The 18,346-nt window shown below is 54.5% G+C and overlaps 1 protein-coding gene across 3 annotated transcripts in view; it reads right to left on the bottom strand.

The window, feature by feature from the left end:
- The window catches only part of CNTN4 (contactin 4), a 476,106-nt gene extending 461,858 nt beyond the window's left edge, over positions 1 to 14,248 (bottom strand). The window contains exon 1 of one of the 3 annotated variants that reach the window (XM_080672715.1): positions 14,177 to 14,248. The gene's annotated coding sequence lies outside the window, so the exon portion shown is untranslated. Of the gene's footprint in view, positions 1 to 12,663; positions 12,871 to 14,176 lie in introns of those variants that run through there. The other 2 variants (XM_080672714.1, XM_080672716.1) reach the window with 2 other exon arrangements.
- Positions 14,249 to 18,346: the final 4,098 nt, after the last annotated feature.

The raw sequence follows: 18,346 nt of genomic DNA, 5'->3' as shown, positions 1-18,346 counted from the left end.
TGGTGTTTTAGTTGCTACAGCCTGAATATCTCTGTCTCCCCAAAACTCACATGCTGAAACTTAATCCCCAAGGTGAGGGTAAATGGAGGCGGGGCCCCTAGGGGATGATGAGATCAGGAAGGTGGAACCCTAGCCAATGGGACCTAGTGCCATTCTCTAAACCTGCCCCTCCTCATGACCCCAGGCCACTGTGTGCACCACATTCTTTTTCTCAAGCGTTCTTTCCAAACCCAACCTGCAAACCCTGCCCATCTTTCCACTTTACTTCCATTATCAAGTCTTCCCCATAACCCCTAGGCACCTACCACCATAACATCCCCCATCACACTGTAATCCTGGGATTTCTTTCCACACGTAGCAAAGAGCTCCCTGAGAGCACATTGAACATGGCTTTTCCCGAATCTATCCTCAAAGTTGGTCACAGAGGAACTCACTAAAGGCTGATCAGTTACCTTGATAGTAAGATGACAGAATCATACTGGAGGTTCCTGAGATCAGTCCAAGCAAGAATGGCTTGAGATACCCCACCAACATGGGCTATGAGGGGATAGTGTTCCCCAAAATGCAAATACTTCCCTGCAATGATTCTGCAGCATTGTGTGCCCCATTCATGTGACCATATTCTACTGGAATTTCTAAAAATTAAGTATATTTTATCTACACCACTAGATTCTGATCACCCTTTGGCCAAACTGTACTGTACCTGTCTTTAAGTCTGTATATTACAACCTTGACACAAAATTAAGAACGTTGATTAGATGTGGCCTTGTCGCAGGGAACCAATTAGTTCAGTTAGTTAAGAATATGATGTGAACCAACTCCTATCAATCTTTAAAGTGAATATGAATCCCCTGAGAAAATGAGCATCCTGATACAGTAGGTCTGGGGTGGGGGAATACCAAACTCAGGGTCAGTTGCCTGCTGCTTCAAAAGCCAGTACTTGGAATGATGAAGGAAAGACGGTTTATTCAGGTGCCAGCAACCTGAGAAGATGGTTGACTCCCACCCCAAAGAGTATCTCAACACTTCAGTGCAGGCAGGGGTTTTTATCAGGAGGGAGAGGGGAAGCAGAACAAAGAAATTAGCGGGAGAAGGGTTGAAAGGTCTCTTCTTGTAAGTCAGCACAGTCCATTCTGCTGATTATCTTGGAACTGGTCAAGCAGAGGTCTGATTTTTATGGTTGAGAGTCAGCAAGTATCCTGGTACTGGAACATCCAGTTGTTGAGATCAGACTCCTCCCCAAAAGCTAGTTCCTGGAACTCTTACACAAATATGCTACTTATCCATGGGTTTCATGTTAGGTAACAATTCATATTCTATAAAAACACTTTTAACAGTCACAATATTAAAAGGATAGAGGGGTGGGTTATAGGACAATGTCCTGCATTTCTCCCAAGCTCCCAGGAAAGGCCAATCTGGAGATGAAAATGACGTGAAGGTCCTTGGCAAATCTCCTACGTCACTGATAATCCTGTTTTGAACGACAGACTGCCGACCTCAGCCCTGCTGGAATGGACTTTCTTAGTCAAGGAGAAGTAGGGAACCTAACATCAAGGATCCATAGCCAACTCAAATAATTCCCACTGATGGATAATGTGTTATATTCTTTTCAGATATACGGGGACAGCCCCTCCACTCCCTTTAGTTACTCAGCCCAGGTTAATTGTGGAAATTGGGGGATGTGAATTCCATCCGTGTACCTATGTTTCTGTGGCTCTAACAAGCCTATGAAGGCAGACTTGGTGGGATTTCAAACAAACCTCCCCCTGAAAGTATTCACTGGGACTTGAACAGGTATGTGGCCTGGTGACCAGGGAATCACTTAGAAACTGTAGTATGCAGTGCACCTTGGCCATAATCTAATGGCAGAGAATGCTGGGCTTTAATGGTGAGAAGCCCACAATCAGACCGATTTCTCTGAGAGAATCACAGGTTAGATTCTATACGGTCTAAATAAGTGGATGGAGGTCAGTCATGAACTAAGATTCTCCTGGGAGTCAGCTTGGTAGGTAGCAGGGGAAACTGTAAATCACAATGGAAAACAGTAAATAAGTTCTTATTGTATGTGTTAGATAGAAATACAGAAAGAAATATCAGAGTAACTAAGACATCTAAGTCAGGAGGTTAAATGATGAACTATAAACAAAACACTAAGTGTTATTTGACTTCCATAAACAAACAGGAAGCCTACACGGGAAGGAGGGAGAGAAACATTCACTTAAAGGTTATACAAATGCACGGGAGTAAAGTAGCGTGAACCTCTTTCTCTTCAGACGTGTCAGCTTCCCTGGCGGCGCACGTATTAACAACACGCCAGTCCTCACTGTGGCGCTCGCCAAGCTGCAAGATTCACAGCACCATGAGAATGCTCTTAGGAGTCAACACGAATGCACCCCTTGGCGCTGCATTCCAAATTTTAACAATGTGTCCACCTTTTTTACATTGCATTCTCCCTTGGTTAAAAGCAATGCACTTAGATTCCTGCTCTGTAGTATGTGGGCGCTCCCCCACTCCCCACCACACCCCCAGGTCTGCAGGACAGGCTGCCGCTGAACGAGGAGGAATGCACAGAATTCGCTATTTCCTTCTTGCTAATAAGGAAGATTCCTGACCGCAGCCAAAACCATGTCTCCAAGGGAGACCTCACATAGCGCCACCTGCATCGAAGGCTCTCTAATCCTGACCCTAGGACGAGGACAGCATTGCTGCCACGCCACCCGGGGAGCGGGCCTGTCTCCCCGCAGATGAAGTCACCCGGATGGGGCATTTTAAAAGAATGGCATTTCACTTATTTCTTCAACCACGCAAGTATCAGGCTGAATGAGGCATCAGGAGAATAAGACCGGAATGGTAAGTTCGGCTATTTTAGGAATGGTCTAATTGCGTCCTAGGCAGCAGGCTGAGTGTCTACACAGCCCTGCAGGGACCCCCACCCCCACCCCCCCCGCTCCCCCTCACTGCAGAATGAGGAAAGTGACGCTGAGAGAGGTAAAGGCCCTATTCTGACCCAAGAGCCGGTGGCGGTGGAACCAGCATTGGAACGGCCCGTCTTCGGGGTGTTTTACCTCGCACATCACAAACAGCACCTGCGCCCATGCGGACTGGCTCCCGTCCTAAAACTCGGATCTTGGGACTTGCGGAAACCATCACATTACGTTCCTTTTCTTAACAGTTACCCTTCAGGTATTGATGGGAAGAGCTACATTAGAAGAAATTACTCAAGTATGTAAATACTCATTAACTCCTAAGAACAAAAAAACTGCTGCTTTGAATAACAGAAATGATTTTTTTTTCCAAAGTACTCAACTCTGTTACAGTCCATACAATTGGTGACCGCTGCTCCGAAGGTTTCCTTAAACCAGCGACAGCCAACCTATCAGACCTCGCAGACCACCCGTGGTCCATGGCCCACCGGTTGGTGACCACTGGACTAGGATCTACTGGCACTCGCTACTAATAAAAGAACTGAGTAGCATTTGCGGAAGCATGGATCCACAATAACCTGGTTTCCACGTGCACACGTGTCCCCTCAACGGTACCTACAGGGTCCCAGTGATTGATGCTCAGAAAGAAAAAACGGAAGGGAAGCTACTAGGAATCCTTTAAATTCCTCTTTATTGCTGAACGTATTAGATGTCCCCTTTTTTCCCACTGACCCCTTCCTCCTCACTGCTGTCCTCTCCCCAGGCCTTCACCCCACTATTGCCTGTGTCCCAGGGTTGTGCATATATGCATATGAGTTATTTGGTTGATCTTCTTCCCTCCCCACCCCCTTCATTCGGAGATTCGTCAGTCGGCTCCATGTTCCCATGTCTCTGGACCTATTCTGTGTGTCAGTTTATTGTGTTCATTAGATTCCACTATGAGGGAGATCGTGTGATACTAGGAATTTTAGGTTAGAATTCAGGGGTGGACAAACTTTTTGACTTGAGGGCCACAATGGGTTCTTAAACTGGACTGGAGGGCCGGAACAAAAGCATGGATGGAGTGTTTGTGTGAACTAATATAAATTCAAAGTAAAGGAGCGGAGGGGAGAGCAAGAGAACCGGATAGAACAGCCGGATCCGGCCCGCGGGCCGTAGTTTGCCCACGGCTGGGTTAGATTCTAGTAGCTGGTGGACGAGACCTCGGAATGTGCTGAAGACAAGAGAAAGGCACTTGAGTGGCCAGCAAAGAGCAGGTGCTCAGGGGGCAGCCTTTCGGGACATTTGCTGCTCAGCGTGTAAGACCGCACCCTCCGTCGCCCCACACAGAAAGCTTCGGGACCGTGATTCTGCCACCAAGTGAACCACAAACACCGGTGACAATGTCAGCAAGGCAGTGTGGCCGCTTCTACTGCAGGGCGGCCCACTCGACCTCTCGGTCCCTCCCGCAGGAGACGGGAGGAGAAACGGGCCGTGAAGGGGGTGGGAAAGGTCCATGAGACCCTCCTCCACCACGAGGGAGCCCTCAGAACCCCCCTCAAAACACACTCACACGACTCAAGGCGGTGTGAGTGGCCGTGGGCTTGCCTTGCAGGTCCACAGACAGGAAGGAGCAGAGAGTCCACGTGGCCAGTTCACAGGAGCAAGGGACAGAGCAAACGGTCACTGAGAGATGGGCTACTGTCCCACTGCCCCTTGGAATGTTGGCTGTTGGAACAAGTGAACACGCATCTGCGGGCACCATGTCCTGTGTGCACTGCAACCATTACAGCTCAGGGCTGACTCGCGGGCTGGCAGAGGGGCCGCTGCCCACAGCACCTGGCGAGGGAGGCCCCACCAACTTCACCCACAGGCTTCCCACCCGGCCACGGGGAGGGTGGAGAGTACATATGCTCTAGATCAGGCGTCCTCAAACTACGGCCCGCGGGCCACACGCGGCCCGCCGAGGACATGTATCCGGCCCGCCGGGTGCCGCTGCCTGTCCTGCTTAGCAGCCAACTCATCCCGGGCCCGCAGTGCGCATAGGAATTTGTTCATAGTTGGTTTTTTTTTTAAACTATAGTCCGGCCCTCCAACGGTCTGAGGGACAGGGAACTGGCCCCTGTGTAAAAAGTTTGAGGACCCCTGCTCTAGATCCTACGTGGCCCATGCTCCCGCCCAAGCCACTACCCTAAGCTCATCATGACGACCCTGTATCAGGTGGAAGGAAATCATACTCCCTACTGGTTTCAAGGGGGAAAGAGTATATTTACATTTAAATATTAACAACTATTGTTAAAGACAAACCTCTATTTCAGTTGCTTAGTTCCAAGAATTGGAGATAACGTGCTTGTATTGTAACTTTTCCCAGGAATGAGCAACATTACGTCAGTAGCATGACCTCTCTGAGGATGTGCCGCCGCTGATTAAACACAGTAGAAGCAGTGGGTGGGCTCCCGATTCATCCCCGAATCCTGCGCAGTCTGGAATCAATAGCCGGCTAACAGCTATTGAGGCACCAACGACCAACATAGTCATCTCTGCCTCTGAGAGCTGAAGAGCTGTCCTGATCCTGATGATGATACTGAGTTTGGGCGGCTCCGATGATGGCCGTGGGCCTGGGACCGGGCCTCACAAAGCATATGTGGGGGGCTGGGTCATGCCATCTTTTCTGATTGATTTTCTTCTCCTCCTAACCGGACCTGCCTCAGCGTAAGCACACTCCACTGGCCACCTCTGTCCTCCCCGGAAATTTCCAGGACAAGCCGACAAGGCACAGGCGGCGTGAACGGCCAGGCCAGGGCTTGTACGTGCACAGCCCTGCAGGGTACAAGTATTTTACACACAGGAGTTCAGCCCCAAGGTGAGGAGGACATGGTATCGGTGACAACAAAGGAGTGCTCTGTGCGCGTTTCTGAAACCTCAAGATGGTTACGGAATCGGCGGTACTTCTGCGTCCTACCCTCATTTCCTCGGGAGGCCGAGTCCCGTCCCAGAATCGCACCATTTTGATTTCGTTCGTTGTGAAAATCAGGTATTCTGAGGGTTCTGAGCGGAAATTACCCTGCTCACATACGGAAAATAATTTCTTTTTCCAAAACATAAAAATTGTTGATTCTGGCTTTTAATAAGCGAAAAGAACCCCTGAAACCTTGTCTAAAAAGTCACCAATCTTACAGCCAGCTCTTGCCTTCTCAAGTTTTCAACACCAGAAGCACCTTTTAAAGCAGGGGTGGGCAAACTTTTTGACTCGAGGGCCACAATGGGTTCTTAGACTGGACCGGAGGGCCGGAACAAAAGCATGGATGGAGTGTTTGTGTGAACTAATATAAATTCAAAGTAAAGGAGCGGAGGGGAGAGCGAGAGAACCGGATAGGACAGCCGGATCCGGCCCGCGGGCCATAGTTTGCCCGTGGCTGTTTTAAAGTGTTTCCTCTCCCCGCTGCTGCCCCGTTTGTCCGCCATCACCAGCTCCAGGTGACGTGCATGCTCCCTGCACAGGTGTTGGGGGCAGAAAGTGGATTTTTGGTGCCCACCCTGTTTCAGGCGAGAGTTACTGTTAAGGGTGTCAGGGGGCACTCAGGACCATCTCAGAACCAGTGCCCGCACCACCTGATTTCATGGATGTGCCCAGCTAAGTGATCGGATGTATAGCGTCTTCTAATGATCTGAACAGCCCGACGAACTGCTCGGCGTCCCTTTACTTGGCTGATGGTACTGAAACCCGGGCAAGGCCGGTAACGTACCATCACACACAGTTCATGACGACTACGGGCTGAACTCAGATCTGGAAGGATCTGGCTGACTTCCAGTTTCAAGCCCTTGCCCCCCTCGGGGACCCGCACGGTGCTGACAGGTGAAACAACTTACAGAAGGGAGGGAGCGACCGTCTGTCCAGGACTTCCCAGGTTTTCTCACCGAATGCCCAGCATCTGGGGGCCCGCTCCGTCTCAGGGACACTAGTAGGATCGGTCCCCTTCGTGGCGGGTGCTACGTCAGGGGTGTGGAACACCACCCATCAGGGGTGCATACGGAGATGGTCACCACACCCACAGCCCCAGTGGTACCGAGAGAGGCTTAACCCAGAGACGTGGCATCGAGCCTCGCAGGAACCGTGTGAGCAAAGGTGCAAAGAAAACCTCACAACAGGTTCCCCGACGGGGAACCAGCCTGGCGTGGCGGGTGCTGTGGGCCTGAGAAGGGGACACCCTAGGGGGTCCCGGGTCAGCCTCCTAGAGGGGGCTGGTCACGTCCCCTCTCAGCTCTGCAGGGAGGGAGGCATTGCAGGAATGACAGCGGGATGCCACACACTTCGGCACGGGACCTTTGCTTCATTCTAAGGGCATGGCATTGCTGTGAGGGACACAGGCAACGGGCACGTTGGACGAGTTCAGGAAAAATCAGAAAACTAGATTTCCGCCCTGGCCGGGTGGCTCAGTTGGTTGGAGTGTCATCCTGATATGCCAAGGTTGTGGGTTCGATCCCCGGTCAGGGCACATAGAAGAATCAAACAATGAATGCGTCAATAAGTGGAACAACAAATCGATGTTTCTCTTTCTCTCTCTTGTTCTCTCTAAAATCAATTGAGAGAGAGAGAGAGAGAGAGAGAGAGAGAGAGAGAGACAGACAGACAAACTGGACAATTTGCTCATCAGAATGAAAAACCCCGTGTGGGTGGTGGGGGCAGTGGGGGGGCAGGGGTGTGTGTGTGTGTGTCCTGGGTTCTGACCCAGATAAACCCACATCATATCACTGAATTCACTGCAGCACATTTTAGATTCGATGCGGTTTATGTTTTTTCCTTGGGATTTTTAAATTCTCCAACCTTTTCACACAGACAGAAAGAAGAGCGCTCCAGTGGCTACAGCAAGAAAGGACGGAAGCAAGAGCTAAAAAGCGGCAGAGTGAGGCTGCTAAGAAATCAACTGGGCACATCTCTAGTGACAGGAAGGCCCCTGGGCAGGTACCGTCTGAGAGCCTGGCTCAAGCCTGGCCGGCCACTTCCCGGCTCTGCTGAGCCCGTGACTTCCCTTCCCTCAGCCGGTTCCCCTCCTCTATCCGGCATACCTGTCTGGGAGGGCAAAGTGCGCGGAAAAGTACTTCGAGCAGTGAGCACTGTGCGTGTATTAGCCTCTTTTCCTTATGTCCGTCCGGGTGTTTCCATCAGGAAAAGGGGTGGGGAAGGAGGGGAGTGACATGCAGTGAACATGGAGGAGACCTCACACATAATAACTGCGCGTCGGAGAACGCACCCCGCCTTCCTCACCGTGAGTCCTGGAAATGGGGTGAAAACTAGAGATCCGACGACTCGGGTCTGGGCACGGACCTTCCTCAGGTCTGTCTCCTTCCCATGCTTGATGGGGACGAGCAGGGGACGAGCAGCGGGCGCTGTGCGGATGGAGGTGCAGCTGGGTGAAGGCTGGGTCTCCAACCCCACCTGGAGGAGTGCTGTCAGCATCACCCACCTGGGCCTTCACACCAAATACATTTACTTCTCACCTGACTTTGTGGATTCGCCTGTTGCAGCTGTTAACCTGCCCAACCTAACACCGCCCAGCTCTGTACCTCACACAGACGCAGCCCACGTGTGCAGCTGAGGAAAGGGGGGCTCACGGGAGTTATCAGGTGATCTCGTCCGCCATCACGACTGTAGCAGGTGGCAGGGCCTCATCCGGGTCTGGGCCTCCCCCATCGGCACATGAGCCCATTGGTTACAGGGCTCAGGTCCCGGGCTGTTCTGCAGTAGACACAGCACCAGGGGTGCACACACAGTATCAGGGGTGCACACACAGTATCAGGGGAGCACACACAGGACCAGGGGTGCACACACAGCGCCAGGGCTGCACACACAGCGCCAGGGCTGCACACACAGCGCCAGGGGTGCGCACACAGCGCCAGGGCTGCACACACAGTGCCAGGGGTGCACACACAGTGCCGGGGGTGCACACACAGTATCAGGGGTGCACACACAGGACCAGGGCTGCACACACAGCGCCAGGGGTGCAGACACAGCGCCAGGGGTGCACACACAGTATCAGGGGTGCACACACAGGACCAGGGGTGCGCACACAGTATCAGGGGTGCACACACAGCACCAGGGGTGCACACACAGCGCCAGGGGTGCACACACAGCGCCAGGGGTGCACACACAGTGCCAGGGGTGCACACACAGTGCCGGGGGTGCACACACAGCGCCAGGGGTGCACACACAGCACCAGGGGTGCACACACAGTGCCGGGGGTGCACACACAGTGCCGGGGGTGCACACACAGCGCCAGGGGTGCACACACAGCGCCAGGGGTGCACACACAGTGCCGGGGGTGCACACACAGTGCCGGGGGTGCACACACAGCGCCGGGGGTGCACACACAGCGCCAGGGGTGCACACACAGCGCCAGGGCTGCACACACAGTGCCGGGGGTGCACACACAGTGCCGGGGGTGCACACACAGCGCCAGGGGTGCACACACAGTACCAGGGGTGCACACACAGTACCAGGGGTGCACACACAGCGCCAGGGGTGCACACACAGCGCCAGGGGTGCAGACACAGCGCCAGGGGTGCACACACAGTATCAGGGGTGCACACACAGCACCGGGGGTGCACACACAGTGCCGGGGGTGCACACACAGCGCCAGGGGTGCAGACACAGCGCCAGGGGTGCACACACAGTATCAGGGGTGCACACACAGTACCAGGGGTGCACACACAGCGCCAGGGGTGCGCACACAGTACCGGGGGTGCACACACAGTATCAGGGGTGCGCACACAGTATCAGGGGTGCGCACACAGTATCAGGGGTGCACACACAGTGCCGGGGGTGCACACAGTGCCAGGGGTGCACACACAGTGCCGGGGGTGCACACAGTACCGGGGGTGCTGCATGGCAGAGGTGAGAACAGAGCACCAGAGGTGCAGACACAGCTAAATGGCAGGGCCAAAGGGGCCGAGAGGAAGGTAAACAGTCCCACACCCTCAGCGATCCCTAAGGTGGGGCGGACACCCCAGGGCCTGCCCGAGCCGATCCGCTGGAATACAGAAAGTCAGCATTGGAACTGCAGTTTCATAACCTTCCCTTTACCTATCCCTCAGTTTCCTTCCTGTGTTTTAGAAGCAGTCTCTCGACATACCAGGATATGGGTATAATGTACAAACAACCCTGGTGATGTACGGTCGAATGTTCTTCTGACAGTACACCATCAAAATAATACGGAGACCAGCAAGTCTAGTTAATAAATCGGGTCTCGGTCACCAGACTGAACCGCCGGGCTCCTGGAAATAAAGACCGCGAACCTCTCAGCATCTGCCTGCGTAGGCTTCTCGCTGCTGACCGTGGGAAATAGCTTCACTCTATTTAAATCACATACAAGCCTGTTGTCACAAAAGATGAAATGCTTTAGATAAAAAAGAGAGATTGAGACTAACGTATACCATGCCTATGTCTTGGAACATAGGGTCCAACAGGTTAAAACCTTTCTCGGACAAAGTTGGCAGAAAAGTCAGAACTACAGTGGGGGTGGGGGGCGGGTAGGTTCTGCTGAGAAGCTAATTATTCAGGTATTCAGATTACCGTTCCTTTTTTAAAAATATATTTTTCTTGATTTCAGAGAGAAAGGGAGAGGGAGATAGAAACATCAATGATAAGAGAACCACTGATTGGCTGCCTCCTGCACACCCCCTACTGGGGATCAAGTCTGCAACCTGGGCATATGCCCTGGCTGGGAATTGAACCGTGACCTCCTGGTTCATAGGTCGATGCTCAACCACTGAGTGACACTGGCTGGGCTACCTTTAGTTTTTAAGACCTAAACTGAAGGAACGGATATCCTGTGCACCTTTCAGAAGAAAAATTCCAGCTGAAATATTTAGTGGGTAGAGAGGGTAGATTCGAGGACCTACTTCTGAATAAAGAGGAGAGAGAGCTAGTAAAAATAGATGGATGGTTACAAATCCAACGTCACTGGAAAGGCCTGTTCACTATCAGGGCTCAGGACCCCCCGCCCCCCAAAATGAAGCCACCACGGAAATAGGTGCAGAACTGACCACTCTCCCCCATACAGGAACTGGAGACTGGGCCCCTACAGGCTGCAATCCAGCCAATCTGCGCCTACTAAACCTCCACGTGGCTCTGACCTGCCCCTTAAACAAGTCATTGCGCAGGTAGCCTGGGCCCCTCCTTGAAAAAGGCCCGTTTCCCCAGCCTGGCGCCTACCTGGCAGGGTCCAGACTGGAAAACAACAGGTTGACGCCCCTCCTCCCCGAGCCCGGGCAGCAGCGAAGCGGGTTTATACAAACAGACAGAAATCAATAGCGTTTTCCAAGGCGGCCACAATAAAACCGCCATGGAACCCGTTTCTGAGCCTCAGGAATCTTCCGTACCCAGGCCCCGCGGAGCTGCACACCCGTCTTGAATGAGAAAAAGATGAGGCATAAAGTTAGGGGGAATGTGAATTCTCTCAGGAACGCCGCGGAAATCATCTCCAAGGGCTGCCTCCCTAGCTCGAGGTTCTTTTTCTCCCACGGGGCAGACGGAACCAAGTTGCCCATCAGCCCAGAGGAGGTGCCAGGAGACACCGGCCTGGTGGACGCCCCGGGCCCCTCCCTTCCCTAAGCGGCCTGCACCTTCAACCTCAGAGGCACCAGAGAAGGGACTGTGCCTGGACACATCCAGTCCCCGTCACAGCAAAGAGCACAGAGGTCTCATGAAATTCAAAGCCATGGTTCTCAGCAAGCATTGTCCCCAGCCAGGCGGATCCCAGCAGGAAAACTAGAGAAAGTTCCGGGAGCATTGCTCCTCCCCAGCCCCTCCCTGCAAACGAGCCCCCACTCCCCTGGCTCCCCCGTGCACGCAGACCCCCACTCCTGGGTCGTCGCCCCCACTCCCCCTGCACTCTCTGGGCCTCCTGTGCGCTGCAGATGTGGAGACCCTACAGCCAGCAGCGTCCCCAGCAGCCTGTCTCCTCCTCGCGGATAGCTATGCTGGTGCCCATGTTTTCAGGCACAGGACACCCCAAGTGGCTCAGGGAGACCTGGCGCCCCCGTCTGCGACCCTCCTTGTTCACACCCGTCACAGCCAGAAAATACAGACAGGAAGCGCAGAGGGGACACGCGAGCCGCAGACCCTGCTCCCAGGGCACCAGAGGCTGGGTGCCAGCGGGGAGCCCGGCTCGTCCAAGGAGTGGGGGTCTCGCGGGAGGAGCCAGGAGGACCCCGCCTCCAAAAGACTGCAAATGCCCCCCGAAGTGGCCGGAAATGAACAGCACCCCCCCCCCCCCCACACACACACACACACCTCCCTAGGAAGAGCGGGTTGCAGGGACGCGCCACTGAGCAGGGACCAGGCGGGTGGCTGGTACGCGGGGCGTCCCCAAAGCTGGGTGTTCCGACACCGCGGTCCCCAGGGCTCCGCTACCTTAGTCCCAAGTCCCCGGCCCCGCAGCCCAAGTTTGCCGTCCACATTCGCGTGGCCAGGCGCCCACAGGGGCACCCGCAGGAAGGCTCGCCCGGGTGCAGGGCCGACCCCAAGGTCCCCGTGGCAGGACGGCCCTGCGCCCCCAGCGGGGTGGCGCTTCGCAGCCCAACAAACTTACTTCCTGCCTGAGGAGCAGTGGGGGACCGCGGGGCAGTGGGCCCGGCCTCCTCCGGGTTCGGGTCCGGGTCCGGCGACACTAGAGCCTGGAGCCCCGCTGCACCGCGGCCCCCAGGACCTGCCCTGTCCCCAAACCCAGAGCCGGCCACACGCAACTGGCGCCCCACTCACCTCAGCACCTGCGCGGCGCCGCCACAGCCCAGGCGCGGGCACCGGGCACCCGGCACCGTCTGTGGGCCAGCGGGGAGGCGAGCGCTGCCCACTCGCCACCAATCCGGGTGGAACCCGGGCTCCGTGTGGGGCCGTGCTCCCTCCTCCGGGCTCTCGCGGCGGCTGGGAAAACCTGGCGCTGCAGCTCCGGCTGTCGGCTCCTGGTCTGGAGGAGGGGCGCCTGGGGAGGGGCGCGCAGGAGGGACACGCGCAAGGGAGGGTGGCGCGAAGGAGGCGGGCACGCGCAGGGACTGGAGGGAGCGCCAGGGAAGGGGGTGAGCAGAAGGGAAGGGGTGCGTTCAGGGGATGGGAGCGCGCCCAGAGGAAGCGGGAGCGCGCAGAAGGTAAAGGGACACATGGAGGGGAGGCAGAGCGCGGCGGAGGGAGGCGCGCAGAGGGAGGCGGGGGCGCGCGGAGGCCTGAGCATGCTCGGTGCGCGGCCAGAGTCGGAGCAGCCCGGGCACACCTGCTGGTCCGGCCGGGAGGAGACCCCGAGGCCCGGAGCACAGAACTGGGAAAGGAGCCCCGCCTGAGCCCCACACACCCGAAGACGGCCTCCTGGGTTCCCAGGCCCGGTGTAGACACGTGCTGTGCTGCTTAGCGACTGGGAGGCTGCCAGCGCGATGCCGCTTCCTTTACAGCCCGCGTATGGGGGCCCAAGGAGGCGCGACATGCCCGCGTCCCCAAACCTCAGGCCTCGGGGAGACGCGGGACTGGAGGACCTCTAAGGCGCCCTCGCCAGGGAAACCAGTCTGCTGGGGGCCCAGAGTTGTCCCCAAACCAGTCTGCTGGGGGTGGAGGGGCTATGGAGAACTTGGGAAGCCGGAAGAGGGGGCTTTGGGAAGGTTCTACCTGCCTGTCCCCAGGCGGAGGACACTGGCCAGACAGGCGGTGTCCCCACCGCGAGTCTCACCATACAGGGGGCTTGCAGCTGGGTTTGGGGTGGGGGCACTGCCGCCAGGAACCAGAGCCAGGGTCAGTTTTCGGTGTGCGCGCGCATTAGGGAGGCTTTGTTGTTCAAACGCATGTGCTTTTTGGACAGTGACTTTACCATGGTCCTTGAACAGTATGGTCTCCCGTTTTCCCGCGGAAATGGCTCTCCTCACCCGGCTCCAACCTCAGGGCAGTGGTAGAGATGGGCCCAGTGCCCCGCCCATCCCTCAAGCGCCCCAGCAGGGAGGGTGGCCTACGGGGTCGGGGGTCGGGGTGGAAGCTGCGGGGAGCCGGTCTGCAGTGAGCTCCCAGTCCCCGGCCGGCCGGGCTCCCCGCTGGCAGAGGCCCTGGGCTGTGGGGACCCCGCCTCCCGCCCGCTCAGAGCCCTGATCCTTCAGCCCCGAACACAGCGTCCTCCCCATTCCAGGGCCACGCAGACCTACCCTGCCATCTCCGTGCTACCGAAAGGCGAGAGCAGGAAAACTATTTTTAAACCACTTCGGTAAGCAAACACCCAACTCCCACAAACGTAAACAGCCACCTTGCTCACTCCGCGTTTTCTGTTCGAATTCCCAGTGAGGAAGTGGGCAAATTCAGACGTGGTGGTAGGCGGAGCTGTGGTCCGAGGTTTCACCGCTGAACGCCTTCCCTGTCGCTGAGGTTCAAGCTCTGCGAGGGAGCTTTTGGTCGTCCCCTCCCCCGCCCCCCAAGGTTCCTTGATTGGTTAAACCTGGAGAGAGCGGCTAAGCACCTTCCCCTTGGAGTCTCTCTTAGAAGCACTTTTGCAAAACTGCAATGTTGGTGAGGCTGTTGTTTCTCATGGTAAATAACTAGTTAGGATGAACTGTCTCCACTCTGAAGGCTTTTTTTTTTTTTTTTGCTTTTCTGCCAGAAACATGACATATAATGTAATCTTTTTGAGATTATTTTTCTGCACCGAGTCAAATTAAACATAAAAATGCACGATTTTCAGTAAAAATATGTAACCAAAAAATGTCTGGCCAGAAGATATCAGGGAAAAAAAAAAGCCTTCCTATACATGCATAGTCTTCACATGTTCAGGTAAAAAGTGATATTTTAGACTCAACATAAAATTTTAAAGAGAAAAGGGGGCTGTCACATTCTCCCAAAGAGACTGCGCATTGAAGACAATGTTGTGTTCTGAAGATTTCAGCCCAAGTCCCTTAGCGGTGTTTCTAAATTTCAAATGCGAACATTTATTTTTATTCTTCCCTTTAGCCCTTCCTCTGTGTCCTCTTGCTGGGGGTGCATTCTGGTCGGAGCTGGGAAACCATGACTCAGACCTAGCCTCGGCGGCCAGTTCACCTGCAGTCAGGGTCAGGCATCCGGGGGGTGTTGAGGGGACATCCGTCACATCAGGGACACACTGACCAGCACCTCAGCTTGACCACCACTCCCAATGCTTCCCAAGAACAGCTGCTATTTAAAAGGCGACCACCACCGAAACCGGTTTGGCTCAGTGGATAGAGCATCGGCCTGCGGACCGATGGGTCCCAGGTTCGATTCCGGTCAAGGGCATGTACCTTGGTTGCGGGCACATCCCCAGTGGGAGGTGTGTGGGAGGCAGCTGATGGATGTTTCTCTCTCATCGATGTTTCTAACTCTCTATCCCTCTCCCTTCCTCTCTGTAAAATATCAATAAAATATATTTTTAAAAAAAAAAAACAAACAAATAAATAAATAAATAAAAGGCGACCACCAATCCAGTCCCTTTTTTCCATCCCACAGGGAGGGGTGCGGCTCAGCTGCCTCCTCCCTGAAGCTCCTGGACTGGGGAGTGTTCCCAGGAGAGCCAGCCTCCCAGGTGTGTCCCTGCATATCTGGACCCTGGCAGGGTCCCAGTTCCTGGCTCAGGGAAGCTGTCACTGGGATTCTCGGGGGCAGGGAGGGGATGCTCCATGGAGTGCATGAATGCTGCCGCAGCAAGTTCAGTGCCACTGGCCTGTGTCTGACCCCGTATCCCTGCGGGGATGAACCACTGCTTCTCCCAGGATCTGAAAATCGTCACCATGGCGAAGCCGTGGAGAGTCCCCCTGCCCATTTAGCTCAGGTAGCATGTAAGCAGAGAGCCGCAATCGCTGCCCCCCTCTACTTCCCCCATAATTATTTGCACACATATGTGAAGTTTACTTTCAATACAGGAGCCTCTATGTGGACACAAGGTCACCTCTTACACTGATTACATCCATTTGAATGAGGTCTGATAACTCTTAAGGGAAATCAACACTGGAAATGCTTTTGACGTTTTGGAGACATGGGCGGAATGCATCATCAGGTCACACTCAGCAGGCAACAGCCCTGACAAGTCCAGGAACGACCTCTCTGTCCACTCTCCTTCCACCTCCCACACACCTGAGCATCGCAGGAAACTGCCACGTCGGATCTGATGCAATGAAAGGACACTCAGACCCCGCCCTCTTTGTTCTAAAGCAGTGGTCGGCACACTGCGGCTCGCGAGCCACATGCGGCTCTTTGGCCCCTTGAGTGTGGCTCTTCCACAAAATGCCACGGCCTGGGCGAGTCTGTTTTGAAGAAGTGGCGTTAGAAGAAGTTTAAGTTTAAAAAATGTGGCTCTCCAAAGAAATTTCAATCGTTGTCCTGTTGATATCTGGCTCTGTTGACTAATGAGTTTGCCCACCACTGTTCTAAAGGACTCGGGCAGGATCAGGTGCAAGTGCCAATCAGGTAAAACATACCTGAGGTCGATCATATTGTTTGTTTCCAATGTATTAGGTGCCTGGATAGATCTCCAGGTATAAAGCACCACTTGCATCCTATCCCAGTCCTTAAAACTAGCTGTGGATACGCTGTGATCACGTGGATAATACTGTAATCAGGTGGACAGAGCAGGCTGTTTAAAGGACTGTGTCCTGAGGAGCCTGGGTTCAGCACAGCAGGCCAGCCTCAGGAAGCGGCTCAGCTGCGGCCTGCAGACCAGCCTTCCGGGCTCCCTCCCAGGCAGTATGTTAAGTGACTGATAGATGGCAGATCTTAAAAATAAGGACATCGGAATAATAAAAGCCTCATAGTGGGTTAAGGGCAATTAGCGCACAAAAGCACAGTTAATTGCCAGGAAGGCTGTGACAGGGCTGAGGCTACAGTCAAAGTAAAGGAGAAGCCTGATTCCCACCAACACCCCCAAACTAGACTCTTTACAAATGCAGCTGTGAGCCCCCCCAAACCCCTGAACTGAAGCTACTGAAGTGGTAATGGGAATCCCTCAGCCCTGCCGACCAGATCCCCAATAAACAGCCTTGCTGACAAGATCCCCGATAAACAGCACAAAACTTTGAAAAATGTGGCACCAAACAGACTGCAAACACGAGAATTCGTTACATGAGAGGTCAGACAGTCTTCCACTGAGAAAGGGGACAGCTCTGAGGGTTCACCGCTCTGTGTGTGTCCACAAATGACCGACCGCAAAAATGCCACACACATGGATGGCAAATACATTGTAGCAAGTAGGCAAATTCGCAAATATGGAATCTGTGAATAAAGGAGCCGTCTATGCCAAATATCTTCTCTAAATGACTGGCCACATGGTCCAAATGCTGTAACCATTGATGAGAAACCTCACTGAGAAGGAAGCCGGGCAGCCAGAAGGGGGAGCTCTCAGGCCCTGCGACAATTTAGGATCCCAACCAGAAGAACTATAAGTGACACAGTATCACTTAAATACATATATATATATATATATAGTGACCCAGTGCACGAAATTCGTGCACATTAAAAGGGGATTAATTAGAGGAAATAATTTAATATTGCTTTTGCCCTTTCTCTATAACAGAAGTGTCAGAGATGAAAGAAAATTAGTAAAGTGTATATGAAAACCTTCCTCCTGTCAGAGTCTGGGGCTCACCACGGGACCCAGAGTTAAGTCTCCGCCCACCCACATGCACCTCAAAATCGCGTGAGACCCAGACCTGGCCACCCCCGCCCCCCTGCATTGGGCTAGATCCAGACCCAGCCAGTCCCACCCTTGTCAAGCCCTGCCAGGTAGGGGGCATAACCTCAGGTCCCCTGGCCCCGAGCCAGGGCATGGGGCGTGGCCTGAGGTCCCCCGTCAAGCCCTGCCGGGTGGGGGAGCACAGCCTGAGGTCTCCCAACCCAGCACTGGGTTTGCACCTTGAGCTCCCCTGTCAAGCCCAGCCAGGCAGGGGGGCACAGCCTCAGGTCCCCTGGCCCGGTGCTGGGGTGGGGGGTGTGGCCTGAGGTGCCCCATCAAGCCCCGCTGGGCGGGGTGGCATGGCCTCAGGTCTCCTGGCCTGATGCCAGAGCAGGGAGTGTGGGGGAGGTCCCCTGTCAAGCCCTGCTGGGTGGGGGATGTGGCCTGAGGTCTCCTGTCAAGCCCCACGGGGGTGGGGGAGGGCATAGCCTCAGGTCCCTGCTGATTGCTCGTTAAGGCTCCTTATGGGAACTTGGCCTCAGCTGTGGGTGCAGCCATCTTTGTGACGGAGTGATGGTTAATTAGCATATCCCCTCTTTATTAGATAAGATATATATATATGGAAGAAAAAGGGAGTGAGATAGAAACATCAATGATAAGAGAGACTCACTGATTCTCTGCCTCCTGCATGCCCCCTACTGGGGATCAAGCCCCGAAACCTGGGCATGTGCCCTGACCTGGAATCGAACTGTGACCTCCTGGTTCATAGGTCAATGCTCAATCACTGAGCCACACGGACCAGGC

This window comes from Plecotus auritus, assembly GCF_963455305.1.
Source record: "Plecotus auritus genome assembly, chromosome: 6".
Classification (NCBI taxonomy): Eukaryota; Metazoa; Chordata; class Mammalia; order Chiroptera; family Vespertilionidae; genus Plecotus; species Plecotus auritus.
Note: the sequence above shows the minus strand (reverse complement) of the source record. Positions and strands in the feature narration are given on the sequence as shown.